The sequence below is a fragment of the Triturus cristatus genome, chromosome 5_2 (genome assembly GCF_964204655.1).
Source record: "Triturus cristatus chromosome 5_2, aTriCri1.1, whole genome shotgun sequence".
Taxonomy (NCBI): Eukaryota; Metazoa; Chordata; class Amphibia; order Caudata; family Salamandridae; genus Triturus; species Triturus cristatus.
The window spans coordinates 574,227,541-574,251,456 of record NC_140588.1 but is presented as its reverse complement, the minus strand read 5'-3'; the positions used below and the strand labels follow the sequence as shown (position 1 = coordinate 574,251,456).

Sequence of the window (23,916 nt, the reverse complement as noted above, 5' to 3'; positions counted from 1 at the left end):
GGATTCTGACCACATGGTGTGCGGCAGGAAGTCATCTTTGACAGGGCCGCAGGCTTTGTCTCCAAATGGCATCCCGGACCCACTGCAACCCAGCTTTTTGCTGAAACGGAAGTCTGGTTCAGGGTAAGAAAAAGCTGAGCTGCACGTACCGAAAGCAGCAGAGCCCAGCGGCGGAGAGGGTGTGGCCAGGGCTGTCTGATTTGCATAGTGGCCAGTGGCATCTTGGGAATGTACAGGCTTTGGAGCCTAACGGGTGCTGCAGGGGTCTGCCTGGCCGGAGAAATGCCTGTCTGGCGCTCCCCTCAGGACACACGTGTCTTCCGTTCGAGCATGGAGGGTGAGGGACATGGGTCACCCTCATATACAGGGGTGTGGGCATGGGCAGGATGGGGTGTGGGGGACCCGTCAGGGCATTGCCCGTTTGGAAGCCCGTTCGGAAGGCAAGAGGAGGCGGGAATCTCTGCTCAATTTTTTCCCGAGGCCTGGGGACAAGCCTTTGCACATTTGATCCAGCCGGGCCTGCATCAGCAGATCCTGCTCCGATGGCAAGGGAGAGCCTGCAGGTGTAAATCAAAGAAAGGGGAGAAATCCGCAAGAGGCGGGTTAACAAATTCCAGTGGCAGGCCCATGTTCCCCAGGAAGCAAGTACTTCCTCCTGCTCCCTTCAGTGGGAAAAGACATAGGAGGTGTATTTCTCTAAGCAGGGGCTCTGCGTAGGTGGCACTGCATTGCTTTGGGAAGCATCCATGCTAAGTGCAGAGTAGCAGCAGACCCCACAGCTGAGACGTGAATTGGGACTGTTAAGGAAGGGCACTGGGAGGGTGAGGAGGGCAGAGGAAAATGCTTTAAAAAAGCATCTGCAAGTTCCTACACACCCGCTGAAAACCCATACCAGGGATGGGGCTCGAACCCATGCGGACAACTGTCCATTGGATCTTAAGTCCAACGCCTTAACCACTCGGCCACCCTGGTGAGACCCTAGGCCCTGCCTTACTCAGCTCCCTTTTCATGCTGGCTGCTCCAGCGCAGGCTGTCCAGCAAGAGGTGATTGCAGAGTAAAAAGGCTTTTGCAGGAGGATAAAGGTAATTGCTTATGACAAACACACTGTGTGACACCTAACTTTTCCCCACTCGTACTTTATGGGCAATCTATACAGTGGAGTTAGCTTAGTCACAATAAGGAAGTGAGCAAGGCAGGCTCACAAGAGCATCTCCTCCCTGGTGGTCTAGTGGCTAGGATTCGGCGCTTTCACCGCCGCGGCCCGGGTTCGATTCCCGGTCAGGGAAGGTCCCTCTAAGACGTAGACGTGCGTAATTTGTCCACGCAGCTCAGCTTTTTTTAATCGAAGGTCCTTAAAAAGGCACCCCGACCTATAGACGAAAGCAGAGGAAAGGGGCTGGGTCCCCTGTGTCCCAGGTTGCTTTGCTCCCATTGCCCTCAGCCACCTTCATGCGCACGCAGTCCCCCACCCAGTCAGGTGCTCTATGTGGGCGTAAAGTGCAGTACCAGCTCATCAGAAAGGTAAATTGCTGGAAAACCCGGCTGCGATGTATACATCTACTTTGGAGCACTCTTCTCCCTTGCACTCTTGAATCGGTCATTCGCAATGTATTCTTCCAGCAAGCTGAATAACGAGGTAGGTGTGAGAAGGTGTACCAGCTGTCTTTGAGCTATCAGCGGCCACTAGGTGTCCCTCTTGTGATTTCCCGGGGATCCCGATTGTACAGGAATTCGTCGGTTCAGTAGCACGGGGGAGGGGATGGCCTGTGCTTGGAAGTGACAAACAGTCTGGTGGAATCATGAGTGTTTTTTCAAGTTCTGATTCATATTCGCTGTAGAATAAAATATGCTTTCAGCCCCCATGAGCTTTGTCACTAGGAGAGCAGTGTAGGAACTTTTGCTGTATGGCTGTGGGTTCCCTGGTGGTCTAGTGGTTAGGATTCGGCGCTCTCACCGCCGCGGCCCGGGTTCGATTCCCGGTCAGGGAACAGTCCTTCTTCTGCCCTTGAATGCTTTTCCTTCCCGCAGGTCAGGGCTTCTCAAAATGAATTTGCTTTTCTGACAAACAGTTTGCCTAGCATCCCGCAATCTGGCTCCTAATTTGATTTTCGCAAGGTTCCCTTTGAGTTGCTTTCCTCGGCGGGAGGAAAATCTCTTGTGCAAGGCTCTTGAGGAAGTGAGATTCTGTATTCCGAGGTGCGCTTCTTTTCGTAGGCTTCTGACCACATGGTGTGCGGCAGGAAGTCATCTTTGACAGGGCCGCAGGCTTTGTCTCCAAATGGCATCCCGGACCCACTGCAACCCACCTTTTTGCTGAAACGGAAGTCTGGTTCAGGGTAAGAAAAAGCTGAGCTGCACGTACCGAAAGCAGCAGAGCCCAGCGGCGGAGAGGGTGTGGCCAGGGCTGTCTGATTTGCATAGTGACCAGTGGCATCTTGGGAATGTACAGGCTTTGGAGCCTAACGGGTGCTGCAGGGGTCTGCCTGGCCGGAGAAATGCCTGTCTGGCGCTCCCCTCAGGACACACGTGTCTTCCGTTCGAGCATGGAGGGTGAGGGACATGGGTCACCCTCATATACAGGGGTGTGGGCATGGGCAGGATGGGGCGTGGGGGACCCGTCAGGGCATTGCCCGTTTGGAAGCCCGTTCGGAAGGCAAGAGGAGGCGGAGGCGGGAATCTCTGCTCAATTTTTTCCCGAGGCCTGGGGACAAGCCTTTGCACATTTGATCCTGCCGGGCCTGCATCAGCAGATCCTGCTCCGATGGCAAGGGAGAGCCTGCAGGTGTAAATCAAAGAAAGGGGAGAAATCCGCAAGAGGCGGGTTAACAAATTCCAGTGGCAGGCCCATGTTCCCCAGGAAGCAAGTACTTCCTCCTGCTCCCTTCAGTGGGAAAAGACATAGGAGGTGTATTTCTCTAAGCAGGGGCTCTGCGTAGGTGGCACTGCATTGCTTTGGGAAGCATCCATGCTAAGTGCAGAGTAGCAGCAGACCCCACAGCTGAGACGTGAATTGGGACTGTTAAGGAAGGGCACTGGGAGGGTGAGGAGGGCAGAGGAAAATGCTTTAAAAAAGCATCTGCAAGTTCCTACACACCCGCTGAAAACCCATACCAGGGATGGGGCTCGAACCCATGCGGACAACTGTCCATTGGATCTTAAGTCCAACGCCTTAACCACTCGGCCACCCTGGTGAGACCCTAGGCCCTGCCTTACTCAGCTCCCTTTTCATGCTGGCTGCTCCAGCGCAGGCTGTCCAGCAAGAGGTGATTGCAGAGTAAAAAGGCTTTTGCAGGAGGATAAAGGTAATTGCTTATGACAAACACACTGTGTGACACCTAACTTTTCCCCACTCGTACTTTATGGGCAATCTATACAGTGGAGTTAGCTTAGTCACAATAAGGAAGTGAGCAAGGCAGGCTCACAAGAGCATCTCCTCCCTGGTGGTCTAGTGGCTAGGATTCGGCGCTTTCACCGCCGCGGCCCGGGTTCGATTCCCGGTCAGGGAAGATCCCTCTAAGACGTAAACGTGCGTAATTTGTCCACGCAGCTCAGCTTTTTTTAATCGAAGGTCCTTAAAAAGGCACCCCGACCTATAGACGAAAGCAGAGGAAAGGGGCTGGGTCCCCTGTGTCCCAGGTTGCTTTGCTCCCATTGCCCTCAGCCACCTTCATGCGCACGCAGTCCCCCACCCAGTCAGGTGCTCTATGTGGGCGTAAAGTGCAGTACCAGCTCATCAGAAAGGTAAATTGCTGGAAAACCCGGCTGCGATGTATACATCTACTTTGGAGCACTCTTCTCCCTTGCACTCTTGAATCGGTCATTCGCAATGTATTCTTCCAGCAAGCTGAATAACGAGGTAGGTGTGAGAAGGTGTACCAGCTGTCTTTGAGCTATCAGCGGCCACTAGGTGTCCCTCTTGTGATTTCCCGGGGATCCCGATTGTACAGGAATTCGTCGGTTCAGTAGCACGGGGGAGGGGATGGCCTGTGCTTGGAAGTGACAAACAGTCTGGTGGAATCATGAGTGTTTTTTCAAGTTCTGATTCATATTCGCTGTAGAATAAAATATGCTTTCAGCCCCCATGAGCTTTGTCACTAGGAGAGCAGTGTAGGAACTTTTGCTGTATGGCTGTGGGTTCCCTGGTGGTCTAGTGGTTAGGATTCGGCGCTCTCACCGCCGCGGCCCGGGTTCGATTCCCGGTCAGGGAACAGTCCTTCTTCTGCCCTTGAATGCTTTTCCTTCCCGCAGGTCAGGGCTTCTCAAAATGAATTTGCTTTTCTGACAAACAGTTTGCCTAGCATCCCGCAATCTGGCTCCTAATCTGATTTTCGCAAGGTTCCTTTTGAGTTGCTTTCCTCGGCGGGAGGAAAATCTCTTGTGCAAGGCTCTTGAGGAAGTGAGATTCTGTATTCCGAGGTGCGCTTCTTTTCGTAGGATTCTGACCACATGGTGTGCGGCAGGAAGTCATCTTTGACAGGGCCGCAGGCTTTGTCTCCAAATGGCATCCCGGACCCACTGCAACCCAGCTTTTTGCTGAAACGGAAGTCTGGTTCAGGGTAAGAAAAAGCTGAGCTGCACGTACCGAAAGCAGCAGAGCCCAGCGGCGGAGAGGGTGTGGCCAGGGCTGTCTGATTTGCATAGTGGCCAGTGGCATCTTGGGATTGTACAGGCTTTGGAGCCTAACGGGTGCTGCAGGGGTCTGCCTGGCCGGAGAAATGCCTGTCTGGCGCTCCCCTCAGGACACACGTGTCTTCCGTTCGAGCATGGAGGGTGAGGGACATGGGTCACCCTCATATACAGGGGTGTGGGCATGGGCAGGATGGGGTGTGGGGGACCCGTCAGGGCATTGCCCGTTTGGAAGCCCGTTCGGAAGGCAAGAGGAGGCGGAGGCGGGAATCTCTGCTCAATTTTTTCCCGAGGCCTGGGGACAAGCCTTTGCACATTTGATCCAGCCGGGCCTGCATCAGCAGATCCTGCTCCGATGGCAAGGGAGAGCCTGCAGGTGTAAATCAAAGAAAGGGGAGAAATCCGCAAGAGGCGGGTTAACAAATTCCAGTGGCAGGCCCATGTTCCCCAGGAAGCAAGTACTTCCTCCTGCTCCCTTCAGTGGGAAAAGACATAGGAGGTGTATTTCTCTAAGCAGGGGCTCTGCGTAGGTGGCACTGCATTGCTTTGGGAAGCATCCATGCTAAGTGCAGAGTAGCAGCAGACCCCACAGCTGAGACGTGAATTGGGACTGTTAAGGAAGGGCACTGGGAGGGTGAGGAGGGCAGAGGAAAATGCTTTACAAAAGCATCTGCAAGTTCCTACACACCCGCTGAAAACCCATACCAGGGATGGGGCTCGAACCCATGCGGACAACTGTCCATTGGATCTTAAGTCCAACGCCTTAACCACTCGGCCACCCTGGTGAGACCCTAGGCCCTGCCTTACTCAGCTCCCTTTTCATGCTGGCTGCTCCAGCGCAGGCTGTCCAGCAAGAGGTGATTGCAGAGTAAAAAGGCTTTTGCAGGAGGATAAAGGTAATTGCTTATGACAAACACACTGTGTGACACCTACCTTTTCCCCACTCGTACTTTATGGGCAATCTATACAGTGGAGTTAGCTTAGTCACAATAAGGAAGTGAGCAAGGCAGGCTCACAAGAGCATCTCCTCCCTGGTGGTCTAGTGGCTAGGATTCGGCGCTTTCACCGCCGCGGCCTGGGTTCGATTCCCGGTCAGGGAAGATCCCTCTAAGACGTAGACGTGCGTAATTTGTCCACGCAGCTCAGCTTTTTTTAATCGAAGGTCCTTAAAAAGGCACCCCGACCTATAGACGAAAGCAGAGGAAAGGGGCTGGGTCCCCTGTGTCCCAGGTTGCTTTGCTCCCATTGCCCTCAGCCACCTTCATGCGCACGCAGTCCCCCACCCAGTCAGGTGCTCTATGTGGGCGTAAAGTGCAGTACCAGCTCATCAGAAAGGTAAATTGCTGGAAAACCCGGCTGCGATGTATACATCTACTTTGGAGCACTCTTCTCCCTTGCACTCTTGAATCGGTCATTCGCAATGTATTCTTCCAGCAAGCTGAATAACGAGGTAGGTGTGAGAAGGTGTACCAGCTGTCTTTGAGCTATCAGCGGCCACTAGGTGTCCCTCTTGTGATTTCCCGGGGATCCCGATTGTACAGGAATTCGTCGGTTCAGTAGCACGGGGGAGGGGATGGCCTGTGCTTGGAAGTGACAAACAGTCTGGTGGAATCATGAGTGTTTTTTCAAGTTCTGATTCATATTCGCTGTAGAATAAAATATGCTTTCAGCCCCCATGAGCTTTGTCACTAGGAGAGCAGTGTAGGAACTTTTGCTGTATGGCTGTAGGTTCCCTGGTGGTCTAGTGGTTAGGATTCGGCGCTCTCACCGCCGCGGCCCGGGTTCGATTCCCGGTCAGGGAACAGTCCTTCTTCTGCCCTTGAATGCTTTTCCTTCCCGCAGGTCAGGGCTTCTCAAAATGAATTTGCTTTTCTGACAAACAGTTTGCCTAGCATCCCGCAATCTGGCTCCTAATCTGATTTTCGCAAGGTTCCTTTTGAGTTGCTTTCCTCGGCGGGAGGAAAATCTCTTGTGCAAGGCTCTTGAGGAAGTGAGATTCTGTATTCCGAGGTGCGCTTCTTTTCGTAGGATTCTGACCACATGGTGTGCGGCAGGAAGTCATCTTTGACAGGGCCGCAGGCTTTGTCTCCAAATGGCATCCCGGACCCACTGCAACCCAGCTTTTTGCTGAAACGGAAGTCTGGTTCAGGGTAAGAAAAAGCTGAGCTGCACGTACCGAAAGCAGCAGAGCCCAGCGGCGGAGAGGGTGTGGCCAGGGCTGTCTGATTTGCATAGTGGCCAGTGGCATCTTGGGATTGTACAGGCTTTGGAGCCTAACGGGTGCTGCAGGGGTCTGCCTGGCCGGAGAAATGCCTGTCTGGCGCTCCCCTCAGGACACACGTGTCTTCCGTTCGAGCATGGAGGGTGAGGGACATGGGTCACCCTCATATACAGGGGTGTGGGCATGGGCAGGATGGGGTGTGGGGGACCCGTCAGGGCATTGCCCGTTCGGAAGCCCGTTCGGAAGGCAAGAGGAGGCGGAGGCGGGAATCTCTGCTCAATTTTTTCCCGAGGCCTGGGGACAAGCCTTTGCACATTTGATCCAGCCGGGCCTGCATCAGCAGATCCTGCTCCGATGGCAAGGGAGAGCCTGCAGGTGTAAATCAAAGAAAGGGGAGAAATCCGCAAGAGGCGGGTTAACAAATTCCAGTGGCAGGCCCATGTTCCCCAGGAAGCAAGTACTTCCTCCTGCTCCCTTCAGTGGGAAAAGACATAGGAGGTGTATTTCTCTAAGCAGGGGCTCTGCGTAGGTGGCACTGCATTGCTTTGGGAAGCATCCATGCTAAGTGCAGAGTAGCAGCAGACCCCACAGCTGAGACGTGAATTGGGACTGTTAAGGAAGGGCACTGGGAGGGTGAGGAGGGCAGAGGAAAATGCTTTACAAAAGCATCTGCAAGTTCCTACACACCCGCTGAAAACCCATACCAGGGATGGGGCTCGAACCCATGCGGACAACTGTCCATTGGATCTTAAGTCCAACGCCTTAACCACTCGGCCACCCTGGTGAGACCCTAGGCCCTGCCTTACTCAGCTCCCTTTTCATGCTGGCTGCTCCAGCGCAGGCTGTCCAGCAAGAGGTGATTGCAGAGTAAAAAGGCTTTTGCAGGAGGATAAAGGTAATTGCTTATGACAAACACACTGTGTGACACCTAACTTTTCCCCACTCGTACTTTATGGGCAATCTATACAGTGGAGTTAGCTTAGTCACAATAAGGAAGTGAGCAAGGCAGGCTCACAAGAGCATCTCCTCCCTGGTGGTCTAGTGGCTAGGATTCGGCGCTTTCACCGCCGCGGCCCGGGTTCGATTCCCGGTCAGAGAAGATCCCTCTAAGACGTAGACGTGCGTAATTTGTCCACGCAGCTCAGCTTTTTTTAATCGAAGGTCCTTAAAAAGGCACCCCGACCTATAGACGAAAGCAGAGGAAAGGGGCTGGGTCCCCTGTGTCCCAGGTTGCTTTGCTCCCATTGCCCTCAGCCACCTTCATGCGCACGCAGTCCCCCACCCAGTCAGGTGCTCTATGTGGGCGTAAAGTGCAGTACCAGCTCATCAGAAAGGTAAATTGCTGGAAAACCCGGCTGCGATGTATACATCTACTTTGGAGCACTCTTCTCCCTTGCACTCTTGAATCGGTCATTCGCAATGTATTCTTCCAGCAAGCTGAATAACGAGGTAGGTGTGAGAAGGTGTACCAGCTGTCTTTGAGCTATCAGCGGCCACTAGGTGTCCCTCTTGTGATTTCCCGGGGATCCCGATTGTACAGGAATTCGTCGGTTCAGTAGCACGGGGGAGGGGATGGCCTGTGCTTGGAAGTGACAAACAGTCTGGTGGAATCATGAGTGTTTTTTCAAGTTCTGATTCATATTCGCTGTAGAATAAAATATGCTTTCAGCCCCCATGAGCTTTGTCACTAGGAGAGCAGTGTAGGAACTTTTGCTGTATGGCTGTGGGTTCCCTGGTGGTCTAGAGGTTAGGATTCGGCGCTCTCACCGCCGCGGCCCGGGTTCGATTCCCGGTCAGGGAACAGTCCTTCTTCTGCCCTTGAATGCTTTTCCTTCCCGCAGGTCAGGGCTTCTCAAAATGAATTTGCTTTTCTGACAAACAGTTTGCCTAGCATCCCGCAATCTGGCTCCTAATTTGATTTTCGCAAGGTTCCCTTTGAGTTGCTTTCCTCGGCGGGAGGAAAATCTCTTGTGCAAGGCTCTTGAGGAAGTGAGATTCTGTATTCCGAGGTGCGCTTCTTTTCGTAGGCTTCTGACCACATGGTGTGCGGCAGGAAGTCATCTTTGACAGGGCCGCAGGCTTTGTCTCCAAATGGCATCCCGGACCCACTGCAACCCACCTTTTTGCTGAAACGGAAGTCTGGTTCAGGGTAAGAAAAAGCTGAGCTGCACGTACCGAAAGCAGCAGAGCCCAGCGGCGGAGAGGGTGTGGCCAGGGCTGTCTGATTTGCATAGTGACCAGTGGCATCTTGGGAATGTACAGGCTTTGGAGCCTAACGGGTGCTGCAGGGGTCTGCCTGGCCGGAGAAATGCCTGTCTGGCGCTCCCCTCAGGACACACGTGTCTTCCGTTCGAGCATGGAGGGTGAGGGACATGGGTCACCCTCATATACAGGGGTGTGGGCATGGGCAGGATGGGGCGTGGGGGACCCGTCAGGGCATTGCCCGTTTGGAAGCCCGTTCGGAAGGCAAGAGGAGGCGGAGGCGGGAATCTCTGCTCAATTTTTTCCCGAGGCCTGGGGACAAGCCTTTGCACATTTGATCCTGCCGGGCCTGCATCAGCAGATCCTGCTCCGATGGCAAGGGAGAGCCTGCAGGTGTAAATCAAAGAAAGGGGAGAAATCCGCAAGAGGCGGGTTAACAAATTCCAGTGGCAGGCCCATGTTCCCCAGGAAGCAAGTACTTCCTCCTGCTCCCTTCAGTGGGAAAAGACATAGGAGGTGTATTTCTCTAAGCAGGGGCTCTGCGTAGGTGGCACTGCATTGCTTTGGGAAGCATCCATGCTAAGTGCAGAGTAGCAGCAGACCCCACAGCTGAGACGTGAATTGGGACTGTTAAGGAAGGGCACTGGGAGGGTGAGGAGGGCAGAGGAAAATGCTTTACAAAAGCATCTGCAAGTTCCTACACACCCGCTGAAAACCCATACCAGGGATGGGGCTCGAACCCATGCGGACAACTGTCCATTGGATCTTAAGTCCAACGCCTTAACCACTCGGCCACCCTGGTGAGACCCTAGGCCCTGCCTTACTCAGCTCCCTTTTCATGCTGGCTGCTCCAGCGCAGGCTGTCCAGCAAGAGGTGATTGCAGAGTAAAAAGGCTTTTGCAGGAGGATAAAGGTAATTGCTTATGACAAACACACTGTGTGACACCTAACTTTTCCCCACTCGTACTTTATGGGCAATCTATACAGTGGAGTTAGCTTAGTCACAATAAGGAAGTGAGCAAGGCAGGCTCACAAGAGCATCTCCTCCCTGGTGGTCTAGTGGCTAAGATTCGGCGCTTTCACCGCCGCGGCCCGGGTTCGATTCCCGGTCAGGGAAGATCCCTCTAAGACGTAGACGTGCGTAATTTGTCCACGCAGCTCAGCTTTTTTTAATCGAAGGTCCTTAAAAAGGCACCCCGACCTATAGACGAAAGCAGAGGAAAGGGGCTGGGTCCCCTGTGTCCCAGGTTGCTTTGCTCCCATTGCCCTCAGCCACCTTCATGCGCACGCAGTCCCCCACCCAGTCAGGTGCTCTATGTGGGCGTAAAGTGCAGTACCAGCTCATCAGAAAGGTAAATTGCTGGAAAACCCGGCTGCGATGTATACATCTACTTTGGAGCACTCTTCTCCCTTGCACTCTTGAATCGGTCATTCGCAATGTATTCTTCCAGCAAGCTGAATAACGAGGTAGGTGTGAGAAGGTGTACCAGCTGTCTTTGAGCTATCAGCGGCCACTAGGTGTCCCTCTTGTGATTTCCCGGGGATCCCGATTGTACAGGAATTCGTCGGTTCAGTAGCACGGGGGAGGGGATGGCCTGTGCTTGGAAGTGACAAACAGTCTGGTGGAATCATGAGTGTTTTTTCAAGTTCTGATTCATATTCGCTGTAGAATAAAATATGCTTTCAGCCCCCATGAGCTTTGTCACTAGGAGAGCAGTGTAGGAACTTTTGCTGTATGGCTGTGGGTTCCCTGGTGGTCTAGTGGTTAGGATTCGGCGCTCTCACCGCCGCGGCCCGGGTTCGATTCCCGGTCAGGGAACAGTCCTCCTTCTGCCCTTGAATGCTTTTCCTTCCCGCAGGTCAGGGCTTCTCAAAATGAATTTGCTTTTCTGACAAACAGTTTGCCTAGCATCCCGCAATCTGGCTCCTAATCTGATTTTCGCAAGGTTCCCTTTGAGTTGCTTTCCTCGGCGGGAGGAAAATCTCTTGTGCAAGGCTCTTGAGGAAGTGAGATTCTGTATTCCGAGGTGCGCTTCTTTTCGTAGGATTCTGACCACATGGTGTGCGGCAGGAAGTCATCTTTGACAGGGCCGCAGGCTTTGTCTCCAAATGGCATCCCGGACCCACTGCAACCCAGCTTTTTGCTGAAACGGAAGTCTGGTTCAGGGTAAGAAAAAGCTGAGCTGCACGTACCGAAAGCAGCAGAGCCCAGCGGCGGAGAGGGTGTGGCCAGGGCTGTCTGATTTGCATAGTGGCCAGTGGCATCTTGGGAATGTACAGGCTTTGGAGCCTAACGGGTGCTGCAGGGGTCTGCCTGGCCGGAGAAATGCCTGTCTGGCGCTCCCCTCAGGACACACGTGTCTTCCGTTCGAGCATGGAGGGTGAGGGACATGGGTCACCCTCATATACAGGGGTGTGGGCATGGGCAGGATGGGGTGTGGGGGACCCGTCAGGGCATTGCCCGTTTGGAAGCCCGTTCGGAAGGCAAGAGGAGGCGGAGGCGGGAATCTCTGCTCAATTTTTTCCCGAGGCCTGGGGACAAGCCTTTGCACATTTGATCCAGCCGGGCCTGCATCAGCAGATCCTGCTCCGATGGCAAGGGAGAGCCTGCAGGTGTAAATCAAAGAAAGGGGAGAAATCCGCAAGAGGCGGGTTAACAAATTCCAGTGGCAGGCCCATGTTCCCCAGGAAGCAAGTACTTCCTCCTGCTCCCTTCAGTGGGAAAAGACATAGGAGGTGTATTTCTCTAAGCAGGGGCTCTGCGTAGGTGGCACTGCATTGCTTTGGGAAGCATCCATGCTAAGTGCAGAGTAGCAGCAGACCCCACAGCTGAGACGTGAATTGGGACTGTTAAGGAAGGGCACTGGGAGGGTGAGGAGGGCAGAGGAAAATGCTTTAAAAAAGCATCTGCAAGTTCCTACACACCCGCTGAAAACCCATACCAGGGATGGGGCTCGAACCCATGCGGACAACTGTCCATTGGATCTTAAGTCCAACGCCTTAACCACTCGGCCACCCTGGTGAGACCCTAGGCCCTGCCTTACTCAGCTCCCTTTTCATGCTGGCTGCTCCAGCGCAGGCTGTCCAGCAAGAGGTGATTGCAGAGTAAAAAGGCTTTTGCAGGAGGATAAAGGTAATTGCTTATGACAAACACACTGTGTGACACCTAACTTTTCCCCACTCGTACTTTATGGGCAATCTATACAGTGGAGTTAGCTTAGTCACAATAAGGAAGTGAGCAAGGCAGGCTCACAAGAGCATCTCCTCCCTGGTGGTCTAGTGGCTAGGATTCGGCGCTTTCACCGCCGCGGCCCGGGTTCGATTCCCGGTCAGGGAAGATCCCTCTAAGACGTAGACGTGCGTAATTTGTCCACGCAGCTCAGCTTTTTTTAATCGAAGGTCCTTAAAAAGGCACCCCGACCTATAGACGAAAGCAGAGGAAAGGGGCTGGGTCCCCTGTGTCCCAGGTTGCTTTGCTCCCATTGCCCTCAGCCACCTTCATGCGCACGCAGTCCCCCACCCAGTCAGGTGCTCTATGTGGGCGTAAAGTGCAGTACCAGCTCATCAGAAAGGTAAATTGCTGGAAAACCCGGCTGCGATGTATACATCTACTTTGGAGCACTCTTCTCCCTTGCACTCTTGAATCGGTCATTCGCAATGTATTCTTCCAGCAAGCTGAATAACGAGGTAGGTGTGAGAAGGTGTACCAGCTGTCTTTGAGCTATCAGCGGCCACTAGGTGTCCCTCTTGTGATTTCCCGGGGATCCCGATTGTACAGGAATTCGTCGGTTCAGTAGCACGGGGGAGGGGATGGCCTGTGCTTGGAAGTGACAAACAGTCTGGTGGAATCATGAGTGTTTTTTCAAGTTCTGATTCATATTCGCTGTAGAATAAAATATGCTTTCAGCCCCCATGAGCTTTGTCACTAGGAGAGCAGTGTAGGAACTTTTGCTGTATGGCTGTGGGTTCCCTGGTGGTCTAGTGGTTAGGATTCGGCGCTCTCACCGCCGCGGCCCGGGTTCGATTCCCGGTCAGGGAACAGTCCTTCTTCTGCCCTTGAATGCTTTTCCTTCCCGCAGGTCAGGGCTTCTCAAAATGAATTTGCTTTTCTGACAAACAGTTTGCCTAGCATCCCGCAATCTGGCTCCTAATTTGATTTTCGCAAGGTTCCCTTTGAGTTGCTTTCCTCGGCGGGAGGAAAATCTCTTGTGCAAGGCTCTTGAGGAAGTGAGATTCTGTATTCCGAGGTGCGCTTCTTTTCGTAGGCTTCTGACCACATGGTGTGAGGCAGGAAGTCATCTTTGACAGGGCCGCAGGCTTTGTCTCCAAATGGCATCCCGGACCCACTGCAACCCACCTTTTTGCTGAAACGGAAGTCTGGTTCAGGGTAAGAAAAAGCTGAGCTGCACGTACCGAAAGCAGCAGAGCCCAGCGGCGGAGAGGGTGTGGCCAGGGCTGTCTGATTTGCATAGTGACCAGTGGCATCTTGGGAATGTACAGGCTTTGGAGCCTAACGGGTGCTGCAGGGGTCTGCCTGGCCGGAGAAATGCCTGTCTGGCGCTCCCCTCAGGACACACGTGTCTTCCGTTCGAGCATGGAGGGTGAGGGACATGGGTCACCCTCATATACAGGGGTGTGGGCATGGGCAGGATGGGGCGTGGGGGACCCGTCAGGGCATTGCCCGTTTGGAAGCCCGTTCGGAAGGCAAGAGGAGGCGGAGGCGGGAATCTCTGCTCAATTTTTTCCCGAGGCCTGGGGACAAGCCTTTGCACATTTGATCCTGCCGGGCCTGCATCAGCAGATCCTGCTCCGATGGCAAGGGAGAGCCTGCAGGTGTAAATCAAAGAAAGGGGAGAAATCCGCAAGAGGCGGGTTAACAAATTCCAGTGGCAGGCCCATGTTCCCCAGGAAGCAAGTACTTCCTCCTGCTCCCTTCAGTGGGAAAAGACATAGGAGGTGTATTTCTCTAAGCAGGGGCTCTGCGTAGGTGGCACTGCATTGCTTTGGGAAGCATCCATGCTAAGTGCAGAGTAGCAGCAGACCCCACAGCTGAGACGTGAATTGGGACTGTTAAGGAAGGGCACTGGGAGGGTGAGGAGGGCAGAGGAAAATGCTTTACAAAAGCATCTGCAAGTTCCTACACACCCGCTGAAAACCCATACCAGGGATGGGGCTCGAACCCATGCGGACAACTGTCCATTGGATCTTAAGTCCAACGCCTTAACCACTCGGCCACCCTGGTGAGACCCTAGGCCCTGCCTTACTCAGCTCCCTTTTCATGCTGGCTGCTCCAGCGCAGGCTGTCCAGCAAGAGGTGATTGCAGAGTAAAAAGGCTTTTGCAGGAGGATAAAGGTAATTGCTTATGACAAACACACTGTGTGACACCTAACTTTTCCCCACTCGTACTTTATGGGCAATCTATACAGTGGAGTTAGCTTAGTCACAATAAGGAAGTGAGCAAGGCAGGCTCACAAGAGCATCTCCTCCCTGGTGGTCTAGTGGCTAGGATTCGGCGCTTTCACCGCCGCGGCCCGGGTTCGATTCCCGGTCAGAGAAGATCCCTCTAAGACGTAGACGTGCGTAATTTGTCCACGCAGCTCAGCTTTTTTTAATCGAAGGTCCTTAAAAAGGCACCCCGACCTATAGACGAAAGCAGAGGAAAGGGGCTGGGTCCCCTGTGTCCCAGGTTGCTTTGCTCCCATTGCCCTCAGCCACCTTCATGCGCACGCAGTCCCCCACCCAGTCAGGTGCTCTATGTGGGCGTAAAGTGCAGTACCAGCTCATCAGAAAGGTAAATTGCTGGAAAACCCGGCTGCGATGTATACATCTACTTTGGAGCACTCTTCTCCCTTGCACTCTTGAATCGGTCATTCGCAATGTATTCTTCCAGCAAGCTGAATAACGAGGTAGGTGTGAGAAGGTGTACCAGCTGTCTTTGAGCTATCAGCGGCCACTAGGTGTCCCTCTTGTGATTTCCCGGGGATCCCGATTGTACAGGAATTCGTCGGTTCAGTAGCACGGGGGAGGGGATGGCCTGTGCTTGGAAGTGACAAACAGTCTGGTGGAATCATGAGTGTTTTTTCAAGTTCTGATTCATATTCGCTGTAGAATAAAATATGCTTTCAGCCCCCATGAGCTTTGTCACTAGGAGAGCAGTGTAGGAACTTTTGCTGTATGGCTGTGGGTTCCCTGGTGGTCTAGTGGTTAGGATTCGGCGCTCTCACCGCCGCGGCCCGGGTTCGATTCCCGGTCAGGGAACAGTCCTTCTTCTGCCCTTGAATGCTTTTCCTTCCCGCAGGTCAGGGCTTCTCAAAATGAATTTGCTTTTCTGACAAACAGTTTGCCTAGCATCCCGCAATCTGGCTCCTAATTTGATTTTCGCAAGGTTCCCTTTGAGTTGCTTTCCTCGGCGGGAGGAAAATCTCTTGTGCAAGGCTCTTGAGGAAGTGAGATTCTGTATTCCGAGGTGCGCTTCTTTTCGTAGGCTTCTGACCACATGGTGTGCGGCAGGAAGTCATCTTTGACAGGGCCGCAGGCTTTGTCTCCAAATGGCATCCCGGACCCACTGCAACCCACCTTTTTGCTGAAACGGAAGTCTGGTTCAGGGTAAGAAAAAGCTGAGCTGCACGTACCGAAAGCAGCAGAGCCCAGCGGCGGAGAGGGTGTGGCCAGGGCTGTCTGATTTGCATAGTGGCCAGTGGCATCTTGGGAATGTACAGGCTTTGGAGCCTAACGGGTGCTGCAGGGGTCTGCCTGGCCGGAGAAATGCCTGTCTGGCGCTCCCCTCAGGACACACGTGTCTTCCGTTCGAGCATGGAGGGTGAGGGACATGGGTCACCCTCATATACAGGGGTGTGGGCATGGGCAGGATGGGGTGTGGGGGACCCGTCAGGGCATTGCCCGTTTGGAAGCCCGTTCGGAAGGCAAGAGGAGGCGGAGGCGGGAATCTCTGCTCAATTTTTTCCCGAGGCCTGGGGACAAGCCTTTGCACATTTGATCCAGCCGGGCCTGCATCAGCAGATCCTGCTCCGATGGCAAGGGAGAGCCTGCAGGTGTAAATCAAAGAAAGGGGAGAAATCCGCAAGAGGCGGGTTAACAAATTCCAGTGGCAGGCCCATGTTCCCCAGGAAGCAAGTACTTCCTCCTGCTCCCTTCAGTGGGAAAAGACATAGGAGGTGTATTTCTCTAAGCAGGGGCTCTGCGTAGGTGGCACTGCATTGCTTTGGGAAGCATCCATGCTAAGTGCAGAGTAGCAGCAGACCCCACAGCTGAGACGTGAATTGGGACTGTTAAGGAAGGGCACTGGGAGGGTGAGGAGGGCAGAGGAAAATGCTTTAAAAAAGCATCTGCAAGTTCCTACACACCCGCTGAAAACCCATACCAGGGATGGGGCTCGAACCCATGCGGACAACTGTCCATTGGATCTTAAGTCCAACGCCTTAACCACTCGGCCACCCTGGTGAGACCCTAGGCCCTGCCTTACTCAGCTCCCTTTTCATGCTGGCTGCTCCAGCGCAGGCTGTCCAGCAAGAGGTGATTGCAGAGTAAAAAGGCTTTTGCAGGAGGATAAAGGTAATTGCTTATGACAAACACACTGTGTGACACCTAACTTTTCCCCACTCGTACTTTATGGGCAATCTATACAGTGGAGTTAGCTTAGTCACAATAAGGAAGTGAGCAAGGCAGGCTCACAAGAGCATCTCCTCCCTGGTGGTCTAGTGGCTAGGATTCGGCGCTTTCACCGCCGCGGCCCGGGTTCGATTCCCGGTCAGGGAAGATCCCTCTAAGACGTAGACGTGCGTAATTTGTCCACGCAGCTCAGCTTTTTTTAATCGAAGGTCCTTAAAAAGGCACCCCGACCTATAGACGAAAGCAGAGGAAAGGGGCTGGGTCCCCTGTGTCCCAGGTTGCTTTGCTCCCATTGCCCTCAGCCACCTTCATGCGCACGCAGTCCCCCACCCAGTCAGGTGCTCTATGTGGGCGTAAAGTGCAGTACCAGCTCATCAGAAAGGTAAATTGCTGGAAAACCCGGCTGCGATGTATACATCTACTTTGGAGCACTCTTCTCCCTTGCACTCTTGAATCGGTCATTCGCAATGTATTCTTCCAGCAAGCTGAATAACGAGGTAGGTGTGAGAAGGTGTACCAGCTGTCTTTGAGCTATCAGCGGCCACTAGGTGTCCCTCTTGTGATTTCCCGGGGATCCCGATTGTACAGGAATTCGTCGGTTCAGTAGCACGGGGGAGGGGATGGCCTGTGCTTGGAAGTGACAAACAGTCTGGTGGAATCATGAGTGTTTTTTCAAGTTCTGATTCATATTCGCTGTAGAATAAAATATGCTTTCAGCCCCCATGAGCTTTGTCACTAGGAGAGCAGTGTAGGAACTTTTGCTGTATGGCTGTGGGTTCCCTGGTGGTCTAGTGGTTAGGATTCGGCGCTCTCACCGCCGCGGCCCGGGTTCGATTCCCGGTCAGGGAACAGTCCTTCTTCTGCCCTTGAATGCTTTTCCTTCCCGCAGGTCAGGGCTTCTCAAAATGAATTTGCTTTTCTGACAAACAGTTTGCCTAGCATCCCGCAATCTGGCTCCTAATTTGATTTTCGCAAGGTTCCCTTTGAGTTGCTTTCCTCGGCGGGAGGAAAATCTCTTGTGCAAGGCTCTTGAGGAAGTGAGATTCTGTATTCCGAGGTGCGCTTCTTTTCGTAGGCTTCTGACCACATGGTGTGCGGCAGGAAGTCATCTTTGACAGGGCCGCAGGCTTTGTCTCCAAATGGCATCCCGGACCCACTGCAACCCACCTTTTTGCTGAAACGGAAGTCTGGTTCAGGGTAAGAAAAAGCTGAGCTGCACGTACCGAAAGCAGCAGAGCCCAGCGGCGGAGAGGGTGTGGCCAGGGCTGTCTGATTTGCATAGTGGCCAGTGGCATCTTGGGAATGTACAGGCTTTGGAGCCTAACGGGTGCTGCAGGGGTCTGCCTGGCCGGAGAAATGCCTGTCTGGCGCTCCCCTCAGGACACACGTGTCTTCCGTTCGAGCATGGAGGGTGAGGGACATGGGTCACCCTCAGATACAGGGGTGTGGGCATGGGCAGGATGGGGTGTGGGGGACCCGTCAGGGCATTGCCCGTTTGGAAGCCCGTTCGGAAGGCAAGAGGAGGCGGAGGCGGGAATCTCTGCTCAATTGTTTCCCGAGGCCTGGGGACAAGCCTTTGCACATTTGATCCAGCCGGGCCTGCATCAGCAGATCCTGCTCCGATGGCAAGGGAGAGCCTGCAGGTGTAAATCAAAGAAAGGGGAGAAATCCGCAAGAGGCGGGTTAACAAATTCCAGTGGCAGGCCCATGTTCCCCAGGAAGCAAGTACTTCCTCCTGCTCCCTTCAGTGGGAAAAGACATAGGAGGTGTATTTCTCTAAGCAGGGGCTCTGCGTAGGTGGCACTGCATTGCTTTGGGAAGCATCCATGCTAAGTGCAGAGTAGCAGCAGACCCCACAGCTGAGACGTGAATTGGGACTGTTAAGGAAGGGCACTGGGAGGGTGAGGAGGGCAGAGGAAAATGCTTTAAAAAAGCATCTGCAAGTTCCTACACACCCGCTGAAAACCCATACCAGGGATGGGGCTCGAACCCATGCGGACAACTGTCCATTGGATCTTAAGTCCAACGCCTTAACCACTCGGCCACCCTGGTGAGACCCTAGGCCCTGCCTTACTCAGCTCCCTTTTCATTCTGGCTGCTCCAGCGCAGGCTGTCCAGCAAGAGGTGATTGCAGAGTAAAAAGGCTTTTGCAGGAGGATAAAGGTAATTGCTTATGACAAACACACTGTGTGACACCTAACTTTTCCCCACTCGTACTTTATGGGCAATCTATACAGTGGAGTTAGCTTAGTCACAATAAGGAAGTGAGCAAGGCAGGCTCACAAGAGCATCTCCTCCCTGGTGGTCTAGTGGCTAGGATTCCGCGCTTTCACCGCCGCGGCCCGGGTTCGATTCCCGGTCAGGGAAGATCCCTCTAAGACGTAGACGTGCGTAATTTGTCCACGCAGCTCAGCTTTTTTTAATCGAAGGTCCTTAAAAAGGCACCCCGACCTATAGACGAAAGCAGAGGAAAGGGGCTGGGTCCCCTGTGTCCCAGGTTGCTTTGCTCTCATTGCCCTCAGCCACCTTCATGCGCACGCAGTCCCCCACCCAGTCAGGTGCTCTATGTGGGCGTAAAGTGCAGTACCAGCTCATCAGAAAGGTAAATTGCTGGAAAACCCGGCTGCGATGTATACATCTACTTTGGAGCACTCTTCTCCCTTGCACTCTTGAATCGGTCATTCGCAATGTATTCTTCCAGCAAGCTGAATAACGAGGTAGGTGTGAGAAGGTGTACCAGCTGTCTTTGAGCTATCAGCGGCCACTAGGTGTCCCTCTTGTGATTTCCCGGGGATCCCGATTGTACAGGAATTCGTCGGTTCAGTAGCACGGGGGAGGGGATGGCCTGTGCTTGGAAGTGACAAACAGTCTGGTGGAATCATGAGTGTTTTTTCAAGTTCTGATTCATATTCGCTGTAGAATAAAATATGCTTTCAGCCCCCATGAGCTTTGTCACTAGGAGAGCAGTGTAGGAACTTTTGCTGTATGGCTGTGGGTTCCCTGGTGGTCTAGTGGTTAGGATTCGGCGCTCTCACCGCCGCGGCCCGGGTTCGATTCCCGGTCAGGGAACAGTCCTTCTTCTGCCCTTGAATGCTTTTCCTTCCCGCAGGTCAGGGCTTCTCAAAATGAATTTGCTTTTCTGACAAACAGTTTGCCTAGCATCCCGCAATCTGGCTCCTAATTTGATTTTCGCAAGGTTCCCTTTGAGTTGCTTTCCTCGGCGGGAGGAAAATCTCTTGTGCAAGGCTCTTGAGGAAGTGAGATTCTGTATTCCGAGGTGCGCTTCTTTTCGTAGGCTTCTGACCACATGGTGTGCGGCAGGAAGTCATCTTTGACAGGGCCGCAGGCTTTGTCTCCAAATGGCATCCCGGACCCACTGCAACCCACCTTTTTGCTGAAACGGAAGTCTGGTTCAGGGTAAGAAAAAGCTGAGCTGCACGTACCGAAAGCAGCAGAGCCCAGCGGCGGAGAGGGTGTGGCCAGGGCTGTCTGATTTGCATAGTGACCAGTGGCATCTTGGGAATGTACAGGCTTTGGAGCCTAACGGGTGCTGCAGGGGTCTGCCTGGCCGGAGAAATGCCTGTCTGGCGCTCCCCTCAGGACACACGTGTCTTCCGTTCGAGCATGGAGGGTGAGGGACATGGGTCACCCTCATATACAGGGGTGTGGGCATGGGCAGGATGGGGCGTGGGGGACCCGTCAGGGCATTGCCCGTTTGGAAGCCCGTTCGGAAGGCAAGAGGAGGCGGAGGCGGGAATCTCTGCTCAATTTTTTCCCGAGGCCTGGGGACAAGCCTTTGCACATTTGATCCTGCCGGGCCTGCATCAGCAGATCCTGCTCCGATGGCAAGGGAGAGCCTGCAGGTGTAAATCAAAGAAAGGGGAGAAATCCGCAAGAGGCGGGTTAACAAATTCCAGTGGCAGGCCCATGTTCCCCAGGAAGCAAGTACTTCCTCCTGCTCCCTTCAGTGGGAAAAGACATAGGAGGTGTATTTCTCTAAGCAGGGGCTCTGCGTAGGTGGCACTGCATTGCTTTGGGAAGCATCCATGCTAAGTGCAGAGTAGCAGCAGACCCCACAGCTGAGACGTGAATTGGGACTGTTAAGGAAGGGCACTGGGAGGGTGAGGAGGGCAGAGGAAAATGCTTTACAAAAGCATCTGCAAGTTCCTACACACCCGCTGAAAACCCATACCAGGGATGGGGCTCGAACCCATGCGGACAACTGTCCATTGGATCTTAAGTCCAACGCCTTAACCACTCGGCCACCCTGGTGAGACCCTAGGCCCTGCCTTACTCAGCTTCCTTTTCATGCTGGCTGCTCCAGCGCAGGCTGTCCAGCAAGAGGTGATTGCAGAGTAAAAAGGCTTTTGCAGGAGGATAAAGGTAATTGCTTATGACAAACACACTGTGTGACACCTAACTTTTCCCCACTCGTACTTTATGGGCAATCTATACAGTGGAGTTAGCTTAGTCACAATAAGGAAGTGAGCAAGGCAGGCTCACAAGAGCATCTCCTCCCTGGTGGTCTAGTGGCTAGGATTCGGCGCTTTCACTGCCGCGGCCCGGGTTCGATTCCCGGTCAGGGAAGATCCCTCTAAGACGTAGACGTGCGTAATTTGTCCACGCAGCTCAGCTTTTTTTAATCGAAGGTCCTTAAAAAGGCACCCCGACCTATAGACAAAAGCAGAGGAAAGGGGCTGGGTCCCCTGTGTCCCAGGTTGCTTTGCTCCCATTGCCCTCAGCCACCTTCATGCGCACGCAGTCCCCCACCCAGTCAGGTGCTCTATGTGGGCGTAAAGTGCAGTACCAGCTCATCAGAAAGGTAAATTGCTGGAAAACCCGGCTGCGATGTATACATCTACTTTGGAGCACTCTTCTCCCTTGCACTCTTGAATCGGTCATTCGCAATGTATTCTTCCAGCAAGCTGAATAACGAGGTAGGTGTGAGAAGGTGTACCAGCTGTCTTTGAGCTATCAGCGGCCACTAGGTGTCCCTCTTGTGATTTCCCGGGGATCCCGATTGTACAGGAATTCGTCGGTTCAGTAGCACGGGGGAGGGGATGGCCTGTGCTTGGAAGTGACAAACAGTCTGGTGGAATCATGAGTGTTTTTTCAAGTTCTGATTCATATTCGCTGTAGAATAAAATATGCTTTCAGCCCCCATGAGCTTTGTCACTAGGAGAGCAGTGTAGGAACTTTTGCTGTATGGCTGTGGGTTGCCTGGTGGTCTAGTGGTTAGGATTCGGCGCTCTCACCGCCGCGGCCCGGGTTCGATTCCCGGTCAGGGAACAGTCCTTCTTCTGCCCTTGAATGCTTTTCCTTCCCGCAGGTCAGGGCTTCTCAAAATGAATTTGCTTTTCTGACAAACAGTTTGCCTAGCATCCCGCAATCTGGCTCCTAATCTGATTTTCGCAAGGTTCCCTTTGAGTTGCTTTCCTCGGCGGGAGGAAAATCTCTTGTGCAAGGCTCTTGAGGAAGTGAGATTCTGTATTCCGAGGTGCGCTTCTTTTCGTAGGATTCTGACCACATGGTGTGCGGCAGGAAGTCATCTTTGACAGGGCCGCAGGCTTTGTCTCCAAATGGCATCCCGGACCCACTGCAACCCAGCTTTTTGCTGAAACGGAAGTCTGGTTCAGGGTAAGAAAAAGCTGAGCTGCACGTACCGAAAGCAGCAGAGCCCAGCGGCGGAGAGGGTGTGGCCAGGGCTGTCTGATTTGCATAGTGGCCAGTGGCATCTTGGGAATGTACAGGCTTTGGAGCCTAACGGGTGCTGCAGGGGTCTGCCTGGCCGGAGAAATGCCTGTCTGGCGCTCCCCTCAGGACACACGTGTCTTCCGTTCGAGCATGGAGGGTGAGGGACATGGGTCACCCTCATATACAGGGGTGTGGGCATGGGCAGGATGGGGTGTGGGGGACCCGTCAGGGCATTGCCCGTTTGGAAGCCCGTTCGGAAGGCAAGAGGAGGCGGAGGCGGGAATCTCTGCTCAATTTTTTCCCGAGGCCTGGGGACAAGCCTTTGCACATTTGATCCAGCCGGGCCTGCATCAGCAGATCCTGCTCCGATGGCAAGGGAGAGCCTGCAGGTGTAAATCAAAGAAAGGGGAGAAATCCGCAAGAGGCGGGTTAACAAATTCCAGTGGCAGGCCCATGTTCCCCAGGAAGCAAGTACTTCCTCCTGCTCCCTTCAGTGGGAAAAGACATAGGAGGTGTATTTCTCTAAGCAGGGGCTCTGCGTAGGTGGCACTGCATTGCTTTGGGAAGCATCCATGCTAAGTGCAGAGTAGCAGCAGACCCCACAGCTGAGACGTGAATTGGGACTGTTAAGGAAGGGCACTGGGAGGGTGAGGAGGGCAGAGGAAAATGCTTTAAAAAAGCATCGGCAAGTTCCTACACACCCGCTGAAAACCCATACCAGGGATGGGGCTCGAACCCATGCGGACAACTGTCCATTGGATCTTAAGTCCAACGCCTTAACCACTCGGCCACCCTGGTGAGACCCTAGGCCCTGCCTTACTCAGCTCCCTTTTCATGCTGGCTGCTCCAGCGCAGGCTGTCCAGCAAGAGGTGATTGCAGAGTAAAAAGGCTTTTGCAGGAGGATAAAGGTAATTGCTTATGACAAACACACTGTGTGACACCTAACTTTTCCCCACTCGTACTTTATGGGCAATCTATACAGTGGAGTTAGCTTAGTCACAATAAGGAAGTGAGCAAGGCAGGCTCACAAGAGCATCTCCTCCCTGGTGGTCTAGTGGCTAGGATTCGGCGCTTTCACCGCCGCGGCCCGGGTTCGATTCCCGGTCAGGGAAGATCCCTCTAAGACGTAGACGTGCGTAATTTGTCCACGCAGCTCAGCTTTTTTTAATCGAAGGTCCTTAAAAAGGCACCCCGACCTATAGACGAAAGCAGAGGAAAGGGGCTGGGTCCCCTGTGTCCCAGGTTGCTTTGCTCCCATTGCCCTCAGCCACCTTCATGCGCACGCAGTCCCCCACCCAGTCAGGTGCTCTATGTGGGCGTAAAGTGCAGTACCAGCTCATCAGAAAGGTAAATTGCTGGAAAACCCGGCTGCGATGTATACATCTACTTTGGAGCACTCTTCTCCCTTGCACTCTTGAATCGGTCATTCGCAATGTATTCTTCCAGCAAGCTGAATAACGAGGTAGGTGTGAGAAGGTGTACCAGCTGTCTTTGAGCTATCAGCGGCCACTAGGTGTCCCTCTTGTGATTTCCCGGGGATC

The 23,916-nt window shown here is 53.5% G+C and overlaps 13 non-coding genes across 13 annotated transcripts; all 13 read left to right on the top strand.

Moving 5' to 3' along the window:
- The first annotated feature begins 1,215 nt into the window (after nucleotides 1-1,215).
- Nucleotides 1,216-1,287, top strand: TRNAE-UUC (transfer RNA glutamic acid (anticodon UUC)). The gene has a single exon. It is a non-coding gene; the product is annotated as a tRNA-Glu (tRNA).
- A 630-nt stretch (nucleotides 1,288-1,917) lies between these two features.
- TRNAE-CUC (transfer RNA glutamic acid (anticodon CUC)) lies at nucleotides 1,918-1,989 on the top strand. The gene has a single exon. It is a non-coding gene; the product is annotated as a tRNA-Glu (tRNA).
- Nucleotides 1,990-3,435: 1,446 nt separating this feature from the next.
- TRNAE-UUC (transfer RNA glutamic acid (anticodon UUC)) lies at nucleotides 3,436-3,507 on the top strand. The gene has a single exon. It is a non-coding gene; the product is annotated as a tRNA-Glu (tRNA).
- Nucleotides 3,508-4,137: 630 nt separating this feature from the next.
- Nucleotides 4,138-4,209, top strand: TRNAE-CUC (transfer RNA glutamic acid (anticodon CUC)). Its single transcript has one exon. It is a non-coding gene; the product is annotated as a tRNA-Glu (tRNA).
- Nucleotides 4,210-6,357: 2,148 nt separating this feature from the next.
- TRNAE-CUC (transfer RNA glutamic acid (anticodon CUC)) lies at nucleotides 6,358-6,429 on the top strand. The gene has a single exon. It is a non-coding gene; the product is annotated as a tRNA-Glu (tRNA).
- A 4,368-nt stretch (nucleotides 6,430-10,797) lies between these two features.
- On the top strand, nucleotides 10,798-10,869 carry TRNAE-CUC (transfer RNA glutamic acid (anticodon CUC)). Its single transcript has one exon. It is a non-coding gene; the product is annotated as a tRNA-Glu (tRNA).
- A 1,446-nt stretch (nucleotides 10,870-12,315) lies between these two features.
- Nucleotides 12,316-12,387, top strand: TRNAE-UUC (transfer RNA glutamic acid (anticodon UUC)). Its single transcript has one exon. It is a non-coding gene; the product is annotated as a tRNA-Glu (tRNA).
- A 630-nt stretch (nucleotides 12,388-13,017) lies between these two features.
- TRNAE-CUC (transfer RNA glutamic acid (anticodon CUC)) lies at nucleotides 13,018-13,089 on the top strand. The gene has a single exon. It is a non-coding gene; the product is annotated as a tRNA-Glu (tRNA).
- A 2,148-nt stretch (nucleotides 13,090-15,237) lies between these two features.
- Nucleotides 15,238-15,309, top strand: TRNAE-CUC (transfer RNA glutamic acid (anticodon CUC)). The gene has a single exon. It is a non-coding gene; the product is annotated as a tRNA-Glu (tRNA).
- A 1,446-nt stretch (nucleotides 15,310-16,755) lies between these two features.
- Nucleotides 16,756-16,827, top strand: TRNAE-UUC (transfer RNA glutamic acid (anticodon UUC)). The gene has a single exon. It is a non-coding gene; the product is annotated as a tRNA-Glu (tRNA).
- A 630-nt stretch (nucleotides 16,828-17,457) lies between these two features.
- On the top strand, nucleotides 17,458-17,529 carry TRNAE-CUC (transfer RNA glutamic acid (anticodon CUC)). Its single transcript has one exon. It is a non-coding gene; the product is annotated as a tRNA-Glu (tRNA).
- A 2,148-nt stretch (nucleotides 17,530-19,677) lies between these two features.
- On the top strand, nucleotides 19,678-19,749 carry TRNAE-CUC (transfer RNA glutamic acid (anticodon CUC)). The gene has a single exon. It is a non-coding gene; the product is annotated as a tRNA-Glu (tRNA).
- A 3,666-nt stretch (nucleotides 19,750-23,415) lies between these two features.
- Nucleotides 23,416-23,487, top strand: TRNAE-UUC (transfer RNA glutamic acid (anticodon UUC)). Its single transcript has one exon. It is a non-coding gene; the product is annotated as a tRNA-Glu (tRNA).
- Nucleotides 23,488-23,916: the final 429 nt, after the last annotated feature.